The sequence below is a fragment of the Bos indicus x Bos taurus genome, chromosome 3, assembly GCF_003369695.1.
Source record: "Bos indicus x Bos taurus breed Angus x Brahman F1 hybrid chromosome 3, Bos_hybrid_MaternalHap_v2.0, whole genome shotgun sequence".
Classification (NCBI taxonomy): Eukaryota; Metazoa; Chordata; class Mammalia; order Artiodactyla; family Bovidae; genus Bos; species Bos indicus x Bos taurus.
In genome coordinates, this window is record NC_040078.1 from 14,894,821 (window position 1) to 14,911,351 (window position 16,531).

Sequence of the window (16,531 nt, forward strand, 5' to 3'; positions counted from 1 at the left end):
AATGTTGGTGGTTCACCTGTAAAGTGAGAGTGTTGAATGTACTTTTCTAGTTTTGACCTTCTGTCCTTCTAGGAAAGAGAAAAGAACATCGTTCTAGGAGTTATTCATCCATTCAAAACACATGTATTGAATTTATTGGCCTTCAACTATGCTTCAAGCACCTTCCTGGACACCGGATTAATGCATTAGAAGCTAGAGTCAGGATACCTGATTCCATCTGATAGCTGTGTATCTTTGTAAAAATCACCTACCCAGCTGAGCCTAAAATGTGTCCTGTATAAACAGGAAGGTATAATAGCCATTGTCCTATAGAATTTATTGTAAAGATAAAAAAAAATCACCTTTGATAACGTAAGTGAAAGCATTTTGTAAGGAGAGTGTTATACAGATATGGATAATTACTATGGATTGAATTCAAGACTACCTTCTCTTTATTCAGGAAACTGCACTATTTGTAACCCAGGATTTCGCTTTCTTAAATTTTATGAATTCTCCATTTCCTTGGTTGCATATTCCAGGTGTCTTGCAGCGAGGACTGTCAACTTAAACCACTGAACCTTAAACTCCCAGTGTTGTTTTGAGTAGGATAGCTCAGTGGACAGAGAAAGCAAGGTAGTGCCTTTAAATATTTTTGCCAACAACGGAAGTGCTCGCGCTTTGGCTTCATTGTGCCCTAAAATAGAATGGCGCCTGGGCTGGGAGCGTGCTCCTTGACACTCCGACGCGGCGCACCGCGACCCGGGGAGGTGTTAGTAAGTCGCTGCCGTTGTCTGACTTCCGGTGATAAGGAAGCTGAGTTTCCGCGGGAGCGGGCCGGCTGGTCAGGGTACGCGTTGTGTCCTGTAGGGCGGGAAGACGCAGTTCGGAGCGGACGTCCGGGCGAAGGATGTTCAGGCTGAGGCGGCCGGGTCCGAGGGCTGGTGCGGGGTGCGTGACAGAGGTAGGGGAGTGAAGACGTCTAGCTGGGAGTGGGAACTGAGTCAGCGCTAGGCGCTGAGGTGAAAAGCGCAGTTTGTACCCCTTTGTGAAATGTTTGCCCAGGAGGGGTTTGCACCAGGGCCTTCTCCTTATTTGCATTCATTCACACTGTTGGTTTGACTGAAGTTCCCAAAGAGGGGGCCTCTTTACAACCTCTTTTGTGTTTGAAGTGCCTGAGCTGATCCCTGCAGGCTAGTGACTGAAAAGTAGCTGCCTTCTTTTCATCCCCCGCCCCCAACTCCTGCCTTTTTGGACCTCAGTGATTTATCTGAACTATGACTTGCCTAATTCCACAATCCTTAATTCTCCCTTACCATTCCCTTATCAGAGGAATCTTGCTAATTTAACTGTGATTATCTGATAGAATTCCAGTTGAGCTATTCCAAATCCTGAAAGATGATGCTGTGAAAGTGCTGCACTCAATATGCCAGCAAATTTGGAAAACTCAGCAGTGGCCACAGGACTGGAAAAGGTCCGTTTTCATTCCAATCCCAAAGAAAGGCAATGCCAAAGAGGGCTCAAACTACCGCACAATTGCACTCATCTCACGCCCTGGTCAAGTAAGGCTCAAAATTCTCCAAGCCAGGCTTCAGCAATACGTGAACCGTAAACTTCCTGAGGTTCAAGCTGGTTTTACAAAAGGCAGAGGAACCAGAGATCAAATTGCCAACATCCGCTGGATCATGGAAAAAGCAAGAGAGTTCCAGAAAAACATCTATTTCTGGTTTATTGACTATGCCAAAGCCTTTGACTGTGTGGATCACAATAAACTGTGGAAAATTATTCAAGAGATGGGAATACCTGATCTGCCTCTTGAGAAATTTGTATGCAGGTCAGGAAGCAACAGCTAACTGTTGCTAACTGGACATGGAACAACAGACTGGTTCCAAATAGGAAAAGGAGTACGTCAAGGCTGTATATTGTCACCCTGTTTATTTAACTTATATTCAGAGTACATCATGAGAAACGCTGAACTGGAAGAAGCACAAGCTGGAATCAAGACTGCCGGGAGAAATATCAATAACCTCAGATATGCAGATGACACCACCCTTATGGCAGAAAGTGAAGAGGAACTCAAAAGCTTCTTGATGAAAGTGAAAGTGGAGAGTGAAAAAGTTGGCTTAAAGCTCAACATTCAGAAAACGAAGATCATGGCATTGGGTCCCATCACTTCATGGGAAATAGATGGGGAAACAGTGGAAACAGTGTCAGACTTTATTTTTCTGGGCTCCAAAATCACTGCAGATGGTGACTGCAGCCATGAAATTAAAAGAGGCTTACTCCTTGGAAGGAAAGTTATGACCAACCTAGATAGCATATTCAAAAGCAGAGACATTACCTTGCCAACAAAGGTCCGTCTAGTCAAGGCTATGGTTTTTCCAGTGGTCATGTATGGATGTGAGAGTTGGACTGTGAAGAAGGCTGAGTGCCGAAGAATTGATGCTTTTGAACTGTGGTGTTGGAGAAGACTCTTGAGAGTCCCTTGGACTGCAAGGAGATCCAACCAGTCCATTCTGAAGGAGATCAGCCCTGGGATTTCTTTGGAAGGAATGATGCTAAAGCTGAAACTCCAGTACTTTGGCCACCTCATGCGAAGAGTTGACTCATTGGAAAAGACTCTGATGCTGGGAGGGATTGGGGGCAGGAGGAGAAGGGGACGACAGAGGATGAGATAGCTGTATGGCATCACTGACTTGATGGACGTGAGTCTGAGTGAATTCCGGGAGTTGGTGATGGACAGGGAGGCCTGGCGTGCTGCGATTCATGGGGTTGCAAAGAGTCGGACACGACTGAGCAACTGATCTGATCTGATCAAGATAGGGACAAAAGTTCATTTGGTATAGGCTGGGGAATCTCTCCCAGTGTCCTGAAGAAATGGAATTAAAGCAGTTTAAAACTAACCTTATAGTTCAAACTCTTAGAAAGCACTTTTATGTTGCCGCCCTCTAATCCAGGTTTTCATCTAGTGCCTTGGTTAGATGGGCATTCAGGCCTTACTTGAACACGGTTAGTGATGAAGAACTCACTGCAACACAAGGCAGCATGTTCTATTCTTGGGCCTGTCTTATTGAGAATAAAGTTTTTTGGGGTAGAAAGATGCGGTTAGTTTTCATATAATGCTCTTGGTCCAACCTGCATAGAGTATGCACAAAACAGAAGTTCACACACTCATTCATTCATTCAGGGAACGGTTACTGATTGTCTCCAGTAGGGCAGATATTGCTGAATACTAGGGGTACTCATCGAAAGAATCTTTTCCCTCAAAAAGCACATAGTTTGTGGGGGGCTCGTGGGAGAGAGCCAAGAAGCAATCATAAAAGTGGTATGTACAAAAAAAGAGGTTTGCAAATAGATCTATGAGAAAATATGAGAAGGTAACCTCCACTTTAGGTTAGTGTTGCCATTAAAGTGTGATAATTGGAATTGAAGTCAACTGTTCAGAAATATAGTATACACAAAAGTGAGGAATCTCTCTTGTTTTCAATACAAAATTTTTGTTAATTATGGTCTAACCTTTTTAAACAACCACACTTTGCTTTTGGATTCTTTCTGTTAAGGGAAATACCTGTTTATAAAAGCAACAATGGCAAACATTTATTGATCTAATAAATTACTATTTAATGATAGAAGTGCTATTTTTATTTCATTTTATAGCTGAAGAAATGAAATTCAGGTAAAGTAACTTATGCAAGGTCACAAAGCTTACTTGGGAAACAAATCCAGACGGTTTGACTCCACAGTTTGGTCTCAATATCACACTATCCTACCTCCCTGATGGTAATAGTAATAATTAACACTTACTAATCATTTACTATTTAATTCTTATAACACCTCCATAAGGTTAGAAAAATTATTATCTTTTATAGTTGAGAAAACCAAAATTTGGCTAGGTGAAGTCACTCAGGCAAGATAACACACTAATCAGTAATAGAGTTAGAATTTGAACTCAGGCATTCTGTCTCTTCAGTTCAGTTCAGTTCAGTTGCTCAGTCGTGTCCGACTCTTTGCGACCCCATGAATTGCAGCACGCCAGGCCTCCCTGTCCATCACCAACTCCCGGAATTCACTCAGACTCACATCCATCATGTCAGTGGTGCCATCCAGCCATCTCATCCTCTGTCGTCCCCTTCTCCTCCTGCCCCCAATCCCTCCCAGCATCAGAGTCTTTTCCAATGAGTCAACTCTTCGCATGAGGTGGCCAAAGTACTGGAGTTTCAGCTTTAGCATCATTCCTTCCAAAGAAATCCCAGGGCTGATCTCCTTCAGAATGGACTGGTTGGATCTCCTTGCAGTCCAAGGGACTCTCAAGAGTTTTCTCCAACACCACAGTTCAAAAGCATCAATTCTTCGGCACTCAGCCTTCTTCACAGTCCAACTCTCACATCCATACATGACCACTGGAAAAACCATAGCCTTGACTAGACGGACCTTTGTTGGCAAGGTAATGTCTCTGCTTTTGAATATGCTATCTAGGTTGGTCATAACTTTCCTTCCAAGGAGTAAGCCTCTTTTAATTTCATGGCTGCAGTCACCATCTGCAGTGATTTTGGAGCCCAGAAAAATAAAGTCTGACACTGTTTCCACTGTTTCCCCATCTATTTCCCATGAAGTGATGGGACCCAATGCCATGATCTTCGTTTTCTGAATGTTGAGCTTTAAGCCAACTTTTTCACTCTCCACTTTCACTTTCATCAAGAGGCTTTTGAGTTCCTCTTCACTTTCTGCCATAAGGGTGGTGTCATCTGCATATGTGAGGTTATTGATATTTCTCCCGGCAGTCTTGATTCTAGCTTGTGCTTCTTCTAGTCCAGCATTTCTCATGATGTACTCTGAATATAAGTTAAATAAACAGGGTGACAATATACAGCCTTGACGTACTCCTTTTCCTATTTGGAAGCAGTCTGTTGTTCCATGTCCAGTTCTAACTGTTGCTTCCTGACCTGCATACTGATTTCTCAAGAGGCAGATCAGGTGGTCTGGTATTCCCATCTCTTGAATAATTTTCCACAGTTTATTGTGATCCACACAGTCAAAGGCTTTGGCATAGTCAATAAACCAGAAATAGATGTTTTTCTGGAACTCTCTTGCTTTTTCCATGATCCAGCGGATGTTGGCAATTTGATCTCTGGTTCCTCTGCCTTTTGTAAAACCAGCTTGAACCTCAGGAAGTTTACGGTTCACGTATTGCTGAAGCCTGGCTTGGAGAATTTTGAGCGTTACTTGACTAGCATGTGAGATGAGTGCAATTGTGCGGTAGTTTGAGCCTTCTTTGGCATTGCCTTTCTTTGGGATTGGAATGAAAACTGACCTTTTCCAGTCCTGTGGCCACTGCTGAGTTTTCCAAATTTGCTGGCATATTGAGTGCAGCACTTTCACAGCATCATCTTTCAGGATATGAAATAGCTCAGCTGGAATTCCATCACCTCCACTACCTTTGTTTGTAGTGATGCTCTCTAATGCCCACTTGACTTCACATTCCAGGATGTCTGGCTCTAGATGGGAGATTGCATTTGGTATAAAGTACAGTGTTCATGTTTGAACTTGAATAAGTAAAAGTATATCTGCTGCTGCTGCTAAGTCCCTTCAGTTGTGTCCAACTCTGTGTGCCCCCATAAACGGCAGCCCACCAGGCTCCACCATCCCTGGGATTCTCTAGGTAAGAACAGTGGAGTGGGTTGCCATTTCCTTCTCCAATGCATGAAAGTGAAAAGTGAAAGTGAAGTCGCTCAGTCGTGTCTGACTCTTCGCAACCCCATGCACTGCAGCCTACCAGGCTCCTCCGTCCATGGGATTTTCCAGGCAAGAGTGCTGGAGTGGGGTGCCATTGCCTTCTCCGAAAAGTATATCTGAGGATATTTATTACCATTAATTAATAGGAAAGTGATAAGAATTTGCCTTTATCCTTTCAGGATGGAACAAAAGTGGGACTTGGAAAATGTTGCCCTGCAAGAAGAGAAGAACTACACTGACAGAGTCCCCACAGCACCAGGGCAACCAGGAGGAAGATGACTTAGACCTGCAGGCAGCTGGGAAACCAGAATCTGACCTGGGGTCAGTTAAAGACCTGGGGTCAGTGTCCCTGTCCTGGAGTCCAAGTCATGGCAGAGCAGCTGACCTTGAAGTGCAGGCTGCAGGAATTCAGCTTGGTATGGAGGACCCATCTTTGAGCTCTAGGATGCTCACTGAGGACACAAATGTAGCAGTTCTGGAAGCTGTGGATGTGGCCATCTCTCAGGAAATCACCCTAGCTTCCTTGGAGTCTTCCCAGCCTGTAAATACACACATTGGTAAAGGAAAACTCCAGGCCACTAGCTCAAGGAGAGGGAAGAAAATTACACTCAGACCTGGGTCAGTTACTCAAGAAGACAGAGGCGATCATCCTATCGCTAAGGAGCCTTTTTCAGAAGAGCCTAGTGAAGAAGTCAAGGCAGAAGGAGGTAAGACATGGAAGATCTTTGGCTTACATTTACCTTGTTAGTACCAGCTTGCCATTGCCTTTGCACTTGCCATTGCACTCTCTGCAGTGCCTTTACAAAACAGCATTTCTGAAAGGGGAGGCTGGCTGGGTTTGGAGTTGGAGCCTTGGTCCTTGTAAGGGTCAGCACTGAACATTATGAATGGGTAGAAACTTTCTTCTCCCCTCCCATTTCCTTGATCATCTTCTGTATTCTTTTCTTTTTTGTTTTAAGGTTTATTTATTCGTTTGGTTGTGGTGTGTCTGTGCTGCTGCACACGGGCTTTCTCTAGTTGCAGAGAGTGGGGCCTATTCTCATTGTCACGTGCAGGCTTCTCACTGCAGTGGCTTCTCTTACTGTGGAGCATGGGCTCTAGGTGTACTGGCTCAGTAGCTATAGCACACAGGTTTAATTGCCATGCGGCTTGAGGGATCTTCCTAGAGAAGGGATCAGGAACCGGCGTCCCTTGCATTGCAAAGTGGATTCTTAACCCCTGGACCACCAGGGAAGCCCTCTTTCCTTCCTTTTTATCTTTTCATCATTTCTGTAGGGATGAACTGTGTATGGCCTATTGATATTTGGTGCCTGTTTATGAAGTGGGCCTTGAGGAGGGGCAGCAGCTATAAGGGAGAGAGTACTGCCTATGTCATTTGGTAAGGCTCTCCAGAGATGCCATGAGCCTTAGAACCTGAAGGATGAATTGTGATCTGATGGAATGGTGGCATGGAGTATCTTAGCTTAAGAACAGTCTGAGCAGAGGCAGGAGAGGTAGTGAAAGATGACGTCAGAGTGTTAGATTGTGTTTAGATTGTGATGGGCTTTGTTTTTTATGCTTGAATATTTGAACTTTTCCTGAAGGTTATCGCTCACTAATAAATAAAAGGAGCAGAAGGCATACTTCTGACCTCAGAACGCTTGTAATCTAGTTGGGAAGAGAAGACACAAGCGCCTAACTCTTTTGGTGCAGTTTAGGATAATATGTGATTGAATGGAAGTGAGGTACAAGTAATTAGGATTTTTCAAACTGGATCTTGGTGGATTGATAGAATTTGATGGTTTAGGGTAAAGGAGTGGAAATAGAATAGCATTTTCTACAAACATGTAAAAGTGCTGTGTTTGTATGGGAGCATAACAGGGTTTCAAATAGAAAGGATAAATTCAGATTACTATACAGAGTCATGCTGTTATGCCTTTGAGACCTTGTAAAGTATTGATGTAGGATGTTGGTGGTAAGGATAGAGAAGAAAGGGTATGTCTTAGAGACATTAGAAAGAAAGAATTAATATTACTCAGAGACTGATAACATTTAATTTATCTGAGTTGGGGGATGGTGAAGCATTCCTTCGTGGGGAGGTATTTGAGGGGTTAAAATGAGTTCAGCTTTAGATATGGGGAGTGTGAGGTGACATTGGGGCCATCAAGGAAAAAGAGAAAACTGAGATTGAAGTTTGGTAAGAGGTAGAACTAAAAAAGTTTTGATTGTGGTTCTTCTCATGGAAAGGAACATGGTAGAAAATGATAGAGAAGGGAAAACTTGATAAGTATCAATAATAGTGAAAGTCAAGGAGGCAGGAGAGTTTTAAGTACAGGTACTTTATTTAAAACTTAGTGACAAAGGAGATACATTGATAACCTGAGAAAAATATTACATTTAAAGGTTGATCTTTGAGAGTAGATTTAGGAGGATTTTGAGAAAAGGAAATCAAATGATGAAATTAAAGAGGGAAGGATGAAAGTCCCAGTGATAATTTGTGCAGTGGAGTGGAAAGGGAAATAGCTAGTCTTGCAACCGCATGACTTAAATTTTCTCCTGGGCTGTGGTGTGTTTGTGACATGAAGACCAGAAGGAACGGAAGAAAATGCAGAATTAAAGTGCTAGAGATGGAATGTAAAATTAAGTAGGGGCTCAAGGGGGTTTAATTGTCAGTTAATATCCAAGAATAGAGAAATAAAATAAAAAATATCAAATGTAGATAAACATTTTTGTTTTAATATTATCAGTAATACTACTACCCCTCATTAATCTGGATAATTGAAAGTTGATTCTCCCACCTTGTAATACTTCTGTTGGCTGTATGTACAAGTAATACCACCATCTCAGTGGCTCTGTGGTAAAAAGAAATCTGCCTGCCAGTGCAGGAGATGCAGATTCGGACCCTGGGTCAGAAAGATCTCCTGGAGAAGGATATGGCAACCCACTCCAGTATTTTTGCCTGGGAAATGCCATGGACAGAGGAGCCTGGTAGGCTACAATCCATGGGGTTGCAAAAGAGTTGGACACAGCTTAGTGACTAAACAAATAATACCAGTAAAAGAAGTACATTTTAACTCCCTTTTATCACCACCTGCCCCCGCCAAAAGTAACTTTTTTTGACCAAATAGAAATGTCACATAAAAAGCAGAAAGGAAGAAAGAAGAAAGATTGAAAATTCATATATGTGCATTTTGGAAAATATTGAAAAATTGAAAGAAAAAAATAAAAATCACTCATAATCTTACTACTCAGAGTGAAAGTGAAAGTTGCTCAGTCGTGTCTGACTCTTTGCAACCCCCTGGATAGTCCATGGAATTCTCCAGGCTAGAAATACTGGAGTGGGTAGCTGTTCCCTTCTCCAGGGGATCTTCCCAACCCTGGGATCAAACCCAGGTCTTCCGCATTGCAGGTGGATTCTTTCCCAGCTGAGCCATCAGGGAAGCCCAAGAATACTGGAGTGGGTAGCCTATCCCTTCTCCAGGGGATCTTCCCCATCCAGGAATCGAATCAGTGTCTCCTGCATTAGCAGGCGAATTCTTTACCAGCTGAGCTACCAAGGAAGCCCCAGAGTAATTGCTGTTATAATTTAGTGCCTATTCTTTTTGTTGTTTTGCTTTTGTTTAAGTAACATTTTGGTTTTTTGATCATGATTATGTGGTGAAAAAAGCAGAATAACATTAGGTTATTTTGAAGTATCAGCATTGTGTTACAATCGATACACACTGTTAAATTATGTTTCTAGGCTGCAGGTGTTAGTGATGCAACCTTTCTCTGGATTGGTGTTTATTCTTGCAGAATTTTAATTGTTCTTTTAAAATTGATTTACATACCCTAATTTCTCCTTGAGTATTTTTTTCTCTTTTGTTTGCCTTCTAAAAATGATTAACTTAGATTTCAGCTTACAATTAGTTGGCTTTTACAGTTTTCAGCTAATTATTTTCATGTTACCAATTTGAAGCTGTTGGCCTGGCAGTAAGCGAATTACTTCTTGGATTGATCTCTTGATCATTATGTAGTGTCCTTCCTTATCTCTTGTAATATTCTTTATTTTAAGGTCTAGTTTATCTTATATAAGAATCGCTATGGAATGTCTTTTTCCATCCTCTCAGTCTATATGTGTCTCTAGGTCTGAAGAGTGTCTCTTGTAGATAGCATGTATATGGGTCTTGTTCCTGTATCCATTCAGGAGTCTGTGTCTTTTGGTTGGAATGTTTTATCCATTTACATTTAAAGTAATTATTGATATATATGTTCCTATTGACATTTTCTTAATTGTTTTGGATTTGTTTTTGTAGGTCTTTTCCTTCTCTTGTGTTTTCTGTCCATAGTAGTCCCTAAAGGGGACATTTGTTGTAAAGCTGGTGTGGCGGTGCTAAATTCTCTTTTAACTTTTACTTGTCTGTAAAGTTTTTGATTTCTCCATCAATATTGAATGAGATCCTTGCCAGGTAGGGTAATCTTGATTGTAGGTTTTTCACATTCAGTACTTCAGATACAGCCTGCCGTTCCCTTCTGGCTGCAGAGTTTCTGCTGAAAAATCGGCTGTTAGTCGTATGGGGTTTCCCTTGTGTGTTGTTGTTTTTCAGTGGCTAAGTCGTGTCCCACTCTTTGTGACCCCACAGACTGCAGCATGTCAGGCTTCCCTGACCTTCACTATCTCCTGGAGTTTACTCAAACTCATGTTGAGTAAACATGAGTTGGTGATGTCAGTGAGTCAGTGATGCCATCCAACCATTTCATCCTCAGTCGCCCCCTTGTCCTCCTGCCGTCAATCTTTCCCAGCATCAGGGTCTTTTCCAATGTGGTCGAAGTATTGCAGCTTCAGCTTCAGCATCAGTTCTTCCAGTGAATTTTCAGGATTGATTTCCCTCAGGATTGACTAGTTTGATCTCCTTGCTGTCCAAGGGTCTCTCAAGAGTCTTCTCTAGCACCACCATTCGAAAGCATCAATTCTTTGGTCCCAGCTTTCTTCATGGTCCAACTTTCACATCCATACATGACTACTGGAAAAACCGTAGCTTTAACTATACAGACCTTTGTTGGCAAAGTAATGTCTCTATTTTTTAATATGCTTTCTAGGTTTGTCATCTCTTTTCTTCCAAGGAGCATCTTTTAATTTCATGGCTGCAGTCACCATCTGCAGTGATTTTGGAGCCCATGAAAATAAAATCTGTCACTATTTCCACATTTTCCCCATCTATTTGCCATGAAGTGATGGGACTCGATGCCACGATCTTTGTTTTTTGAATGTTGAGTTTTAAGCCAGGCTTTTTCACTCTTTTCTTTCACCCTTACCAAGAGGCTGTTTAGTTCCTCTGCTTTCTGCCATTAGAGTGGCATTATCTGCATATCTGAGGTTGTTGATCTTTCTCGGGGTAATCTTGATTTCAGTTTGTGAGTTATCCAGCCAAGCATTTTGCATGATATACTCTGCCTATAAGTTAAATAAGCCGGGTGACAATATACAGCCTTGATGAACTCCTTCTCCAATTTACTTATTGCTTTTCACTTGCTGCTTTTAATATTTTTTCTTTGTTTTTATTTTTGGTTAGTTTGATTAGTATGTTGGAGAAGGCAATGGCACCCCACTCCAGTACTCTTGCCTGGAAAATCCCATGGATGGAAGAGCCTGGTAGGCCGTAGTCCATGGGGTCGCTAAGAGTTGGACACGACTGAGTGACTTCCCTTTCATTTTTCACTTTCGTGCATTGGAGAAGGAAATGGCAACCCACTCCAGTGTTCTTGCCTGGAGAATCCCAGGGACGGGGGAGCCTGATGGGCTGCCGTCTAGGGGGTCGCACAGAGTCGGACACGACTAAAGTGACTTAGCAGCAGCAGCAGCAGATTAATATGTGTCTTGGAGCATTTCTCCTTGGGTTTATCGTGAATGAGATTCTCTGTGCTTCTTGGACTTGATTATTTCTTTTCCCATGTTAGGAAAGTTTTCAACTATAATCTCTTCAAAAAATTTCACAGACCCTTTTTCTCCTCTTCTTCTGAGACCCCTATAATTCGAATGCTGTTGTGTTTAGTGTTGTTCCAGAGCTCTCTGAGACTATCCTCAATTTTTTTCATTCTTTTTCCTTTATTCTGCTTTTCAGCAGTTATTTCCGCCATTCTATCTTCTAGCTCACTTATCTGTTTTCTACCTTAATTATATGAGTATTGATTTTTTTCTAGAGTATTTTTAATTTCAGTAATTGTGTTGTCTGTCCCTGTTTATTTTTAATTTCTTCTAGGTCCTTGTTAAATGTGTTGATTCTGTAATTTTTTCCATTCTGTTTTCGAGATTTTGGATCATCTTTACTATCATCTCTCTGAATTCTTTTTTCAGGTAGTTTGGCTATTTCCTCTTCATTTATTTGGTCTTGTGAGTTTTTACTTTGTTCCTTCATTTGCACAATATTTCTCTGTCTTTTCATTTTTTGGTAAGTTACTGTATTTGAGGTCTCCTTTTCCCAGGGTCTAGTGTTGTGTTCCTTCTTCCTTTTGGCTTCTGCCCTCAATGGATGAGATTGGTCCAATGGGTTGTGTAGGCTTCATGTTGAGAGGGACTTGTTCGAAGGAAGGAAGGAACTTAGGTGAGCAAGGAGAATAGGTGAGATGAATCAGCTATGGGAAATGAAAAAAAGAAAGACTAAGTTGTGTAAAAACTGCAGAATAGGGAGTTCTCTGGTGTTCCACTGGTTAGAAATCTTTGCTTTCCCTGCTGTGGGCCTGGGTTCAATTCCTGATCAGGGAACTAAGATATTGCAAGCCTTGCAGCATGGTCAAAAAATAAATAAAAAATAGAATCTTCAGAATAAGTGTGCTGTATTGGAATAGATTCTTACGGTGCTGAACACCTTAAATAGTCTTTAGAGGTATGCGTTCACAGTTGGGAAAAAGTGTCTGAAACATTTTCTTTTCCTAGAGGAGGCAAATGATGACCATCCAGAGTGTAATTTCCTGGAAGAACTTGATGAACCAGATGCAAAGGATTTCTGCACTGACCAGGCAGTAAGAATCACCAGTGAGTCTGTGTTTATTATGAGTCATGCTCTTGACTTTTCCACAGCTACTTTTTGTTTACTTTGCAGCTTTTTGAGGGTGAAGCTTGTAGCCCACTTAGATTAAGACATTTACGTTTCCTCTACCATTTATTTCTATAATTCTTTAAATTTACATATATATTCAGGAATCCTTTCAGTTACTCATTTATACATCCCACAGTCACGTATTGAGTCCAGTATTTGGCAGCGGTTGTACTGAAATGAGTAAGACATGGCCTCTGCCTGTAGGATGTCAACTTAGTAGGGGGATACAGACAGGAACAGCTACAGTACAAAGTGCTAAGTGCTATAATAATAGCTTGTGTATAAGGTACCCTGGCGGCCTAGAAAAGGGTATATAGTGTCCTATGTATACTATGGCTTAGGGAATGATTCACAAAATGAGATGTTTCATCTTAGTTTAGAAGGAGCAATAAGACGTTTTTGGCGAATGGGGCCAGAGAAGGATATTGCAAATAGAAGAATGTCTGCAGACCATGAAATTATGAGACAACAATACATATGTTTCGAAAATAGTAAGTAGTTTGATTTAGTTGTCTGAGTGAGTGATGATAGACAAGTTAAGCAGTGTTCAGGTCTTGGAGAATCTTAGATTTGATTTTTGATCTGTCAAAAAGGAGAGCTCAATGAGTTTTAAGCAGGAAATCAGTAGGAACTGACTTGGATTCTAGAAACATCACTTTGATTTAATGCCAGTTTAATTTATTGATTTGGTGGGTAAAGAGAGCAAGATTGGAGATATGGGAAACAGATAACTTGGCTTGAGTCATGTTTTAAAAAATTATTCCATTGCTGGTTTGCCAATAATGGATAACATGTTTCAGGAACTGTTGATGTATATCCCCTGTCCTGGGAGAGCGTCCATCATGTGGCGAGGGTGAAACGTGGGCTGGTGACAAGGTCACGCAGAAAGCTTTGTCAGTATGCCAAAGTGTTCATTATGTACCTAAACCATGCAGGTCTTTGTCCAAAGAGCATTATGTGAGCACAGTCTTTTAGGACTTACGTTTTGTTCTGTTGCTTTAGTTCATCTTTCATGTAATTTTTGAGATTAGCATGCCGTTTTCTTTATGAAGGTCTTCCACTTATTTTGGTATGTTATGACAGTTAAGGTTAAAGGAAGCATTGAAAGGAAAGTACCAAGAATCAAACAAAAAGTAAAGAAAGAAAAGGCTGGAGGATTCTTGCAATAAAGTAAACTAGAGAAAAGAAAATGTTATTAAAATCATAAGGAAGACAAAATACATTTATAATACTGTATTTATTGATACTGTAAGTTTATGTTGTCTGTTTACAGGATAAATCATCTGTCATTATATTAACATTATCTTATATGATATAGAACAGTGTAGGCATACGTGTCAACTGAACATGAATAATGATGTGATAAAGAAATTCATATTTATTTACTGGTATAAGGATTCATGCATTGATAATGAAGAAGCAACGCTATGATGGCTTGATGGTAGCCTAGTGTAATTGATAGGATTGCTTCATGGTACCTTGGCCTATAGATGAATGAATTGTTACAGAAATTTTATGGCATACAATATTATAGTCCTTAAAAAAACTAAGATCATGGCATCAGGTCTCATCACTTCATGGCAAACAGAAGGGGGAAAAGTGGAAGCAGTGACAGATTTTATTTTCCTGGGCTCCAAAATCACTGCAGATGGTGACTGCAGCTATGAAATTAAAAGATGCTTGCTCCTGCTCCTTGAAAGCAAAGCTGTGACAAACCTGGACAGCATATTAAAAAGCAGAGACATTGCTTTGCCAACAAAGGTTTGTATAGTTAAAGCTATGGTGTTTTCAGTGGTCGTGTATATTTGTGCGAGTTGGACCATAAAGAAGAGTGGGCATTGAAGAACTGATGCTTTCGAACTGTGGTGCTAAAGAAGACTCTTGAGATTCTCCTGGATGGCAAGGAGATCAACCCAGTCAATCTTAAAGGAAATCGACCCTGAATATTCATTGGAAGGTCTGTTGCTGAAGCTGAAGCTTCAGTACTTTGGCCTCCTGATGCAAAGAGCCAGCTCTTTGGAAAAGACCCTGATGCTTGGAAAAATTGAAGGCACAAGAAGAAAGGGACAGCAGAGGATGGCATGGGTAGATAGCATCACCACTCAGTGGACATGAATTTTAGCAAACTCTGGGAGATAGCAGAGGACAGGGAGACCTGGTGTGCTGCAGTCCCTGGGTTTCAAAGAGTCAGACATGACTTAATGACTGAACAAAAGTAATATTTAGTCAATATTCATGTACAGGATTGTAAACATTGTTACATTTTTTAAAATATGAGAGGCTGATACAAGGTTTCTCTGATTACAAGAGAGAGGCATACTGTAGAGTAATATAACTCTTTGAAAGCAAAGTTATAAGTCAGTAATAAAGCTAACACATTGTTAATTTTATATTAAATATCACTTTATGTAAGGGTAGGCTACGCATTTTAGTATAAGTCTTGCACATGATGTTAGGCAATGATAATGATGATGACACAGAAACATCTCATACAGTTCTTGCCATACAGTTATTAGATTTTCACATAAAGACACATATATACACAACAGATAAGTTTATTAACTGTTGGCATGGTGACTATTTACTGTTCATTAAGTAGAAGTGGATCATGAAAAAGGCCTTTATCCTCCTTGTCTTCACATTGAGTCAGCTGAGGAGGAAGAGGAGAAAGAAGAGGGGTTGGTCTTGCCGCTGCAGGGGTGGTGAGACAGAAGAGGTGGTGGAGGCGGATGAGGAAGCAGAGAGTGTGACATTGTGGAGATACATTGTAATTTTTGTCTGACTTTTTTGCCTTTTCATTTCTCTGAAATGTTTCTGTGTGGTACCAATCCCTGTCCCACCATACGCTCTGGTTTCAGAGTCTATATCATGAAGGCTTCATGTAAAAGAAATCAAAAGCAGTCTTGAATAATCAGAACTCTTCTGCCAGATTGTCTTATATTGGTGCTCATTGGCATTGGTCTGGAAGCACTCATCACCATCAAGTCATCTTCTGTTAATTCCTCTGGTGTGGGGTCTGTTAGCTCTTGAATTTCTTTAAGATCCAAAACTTGAATCTTTGCACCCCCATCTTTTGGGGCCATATTCACAATCTCTTTCCTGATTTCCTTGATTGGCTCTGTCGTAAATCCTGTGAATTCATGCATGACTTCTGAACACGGTTTTCTCCAGTGGGGAGTTATTGTTGCAGGTTTGATGGCTTTCTTGGCTTTTTCCCTAACGGTGTTGGCATCTTCAATAGCGTAATCCTTCCTCCAGAGTTACATGATGTTCTCTCCATAGGGGCACTTGTATACTGGTGAGAATATCATGTGTAAGGTCCTTATGACCCCTGATCTAAAGGCTGAATTGGAGACAGCTTTGGAGGCAAGTAGACCACTTAGATGCCTTCAGTGTTGAATCCATGGGGTTCTGGGTTGCCAGGGGCACTGTCCGATATGAAAAGAAGCTTAAAAAACAAGGTATTTCCTGACTTCAGGGACAAAGCACTGATGGAACCAATCTAGAGAAAGGGCCTTCTTTTTTTTTTTTTTTTTAATATCCAAAGACTGGTAGCTCCTGTTTTATCTTTTCCCTTCAAGGCTCTGGGGTGAGCAGCTTAATAGAGAAGGGCAGTCCTGGTCATAAACCTGACTGCATTTTCACAGAACAGTAGACTTAGTCTCTCCCTTCCTGCCTTAAATCCTGGTGCTTGCTTCTCTTTCTTACTAATTAATGTCTTTTGTGGCTTTTTTTTCCCCCCTCCTCCAGATTAGGGCATTTTTGTC

General features: G+C 41.2%; 1 pseudogene; it reads left to right on the top strand.

Moving 5' to 3' along the window:
* Positions 1-758: 758 nt before the first annotated feature.
* Positions 759-16,531, top strand: part of LOC113885485 — a 45,091-nt pseudogene continuing 29,318 nt past the window's right edge.